We start from the raw sequence: 1,929 nt of genomic DNA on the forward strand, positions 1-1,929 counted from the left end.
GGGGGGGGGGGGGGTCTGTGCTGCACGGGGAATACAAAACACAAGGACAACCGGAAGTGCTGCTGTTCCCTCTCCGGCCTGAGAGGGGCAGCAGAGAGCTGGAGATGGTGCCTCCCGCTCTCTCATGAAGGTTACTGCAGGACAGTCTCTGCTGCCTCGTCATGCAGCTTCATTACAGGCAGCATTTCCAGAAGTTTCCACAGCTTTTGCTTCATGACTGTATATGCAGCGATGGTCTTTAATCCATAATTAAACTATAGGTTTGAATCACAGCATGCGTACAGCAGCGTGATTAATGAAATGTCACAGAACATGGAGTTCCTTCACTATATACATTTATTCTTCATTCTGACTTGGCTGAGAAAATCATTTAAAGCAAATTAAATCACCGAATAACGTCAGTATTTACATTCAGGTGATAAATATGAGCTTTGCCTCAAACTTCTGCTTATGCAGAGAATGTCAAACTTATTTAACTGTTTTTTTCATTTTGAAATTAAATTGAAATAATAAAATTATATTCAATATTCAGATATGCATTCCTACAAAATGTTTGAGTTCCTTCTAGTTACTAAACTATGGATCCCCTAAAGGGACACAGAAGAAAAATACTAGTTTATTGTGCACATCAGATAGTAAACGGTGATATGGTCAGTTACTATCTGGATCTCATCAGTACTTGGTACTCAATAATTACTCGTGTGCACTAGTTACTATCTAGTACTCAGTTACTATCTGGTACTCATAAGAAACGAGTATTTTTGCACTTCGATGTCCATTGAGAAGTTTATGTACAAAACAAACGATGTTTTTAAACCTTCATGCACATTTTTATTTTCTATTCAACTTTTAATTATCTATGATTTCTGAAATGTTTGATCTTTTTTAAGGATTTTTCTCTCTTATGATGTTTTAAGTGCATCATTTTGAAGGCTGACCTCTTTAGGAAGAGTCCTCTAAAAACCGGCCTCCCAAAAGCATTTCTGACACTCAGAAACATAAAGAAAAATAAATCTCGTAAATGGGTCAGAAAAATGTTTTGCAAGTTAAAAAACTTTCTTGATATTATTTTTTGCAATACAAGAATATGAAAGTTGTTCCTGAATAGAGGAGTTACTGAAGTTTCAGTTTTTGCAGAAACAGTGAATAAATCCAGACTTCGGATGTCAGACCGACTCTCATCTGGAATCTTTTATCATCCATTAAAAAGATCAAACTATGATTGTTTGTACTTTTATTGCATGTGATTCATCTCTGAACTCTGATTCATTTCAATATTTACACTCCACAGCATCACTGTGAACATCAGAGCTCCTGATCCGTCATCAGAACCCTCCGGACCTCCCGGCGCCGCTCACCTCCAGCCTCACCTGCGGTAAACGGAGCAGCTTCACCTTCAGGAGGACGCAGGTGGGAGGAGTGTGACTGACTTTGTTGTGTGGAGGAGCGCTCCCACGTCCCACGGCAGATCGGGATCATTTTTAGCCCAGGACCGGTTCTTCAGGCGGGCCCGGCTCTCGGCCCACAGCCTGGGCTGAGTGGGAGTGGACTGTGTCAGGGATTACTCACACCACTCGTAGTGGATCCACAGATCGGACTTGTTTGGTTTCCCACTGATGACGAAACCAAACTGTGTTTACGGAGGGAAAACAAGTTAATGATGTAAAGAGAAGTAAACAAATGAAAATCAGGATCAGTGGGTCGCAGGAGATTAAGAAAAAAAATAAAAGAATTTGTTAAAAATGTTGGAGTTCATTCAGAACCATTTATTCATGAAGCTGGGGGATAAAATATCCCTTGTTACCTTGAAAACAGATTTATCTTTGGGTGAAACTGTGACTGACTCAGGAAACGTGAGTAGAAGTGGATCACTCAGAACGAACACGAAGGAAACAGCCCTAAATGAAGTACAGGGGCTGCAGTGGTTAG

General features: G+C 40.5%; 1 long non-coding RNA gene across 2 annotated transcripts in view; it reads left to right on the forward strand.

Moving 5' to 3' along the window:
- The window catches only part of LOC118599376, an 8,720-nt gene extending 6,996 nt beyond the window's left edge, over window positions 1–1,724 (forward strand). For both annotated transcript variants that reach the window (XR_004948706.1, XR_004948705.1), the window contains exon 3: window positions 1,292–1,724. This is a non-coding gene — a long non-coding RNA (uncharacterized LOC118599376). The remainder of the gene's footprint in view (window positions 1–1,291) is intronic.
- The last annotated feature ends 205 nt before the right edge of the window (window positions 1,725–1,929 follow it).

Source organism: Oryzias melastigma, linkage group LG11, assembly GCF_002922805.2.
Source record: "Oryzias melastigma strain HK-1 linkage group LG11, ASM292280v2, whole genome shotgun sequence".
Lineage (NCBI taxonomy): Eukaryota > Metazoa > Chordata > Actinopteri > Beloniformes > Adrianichthyidae > Oryzias > Oryzias melastigma.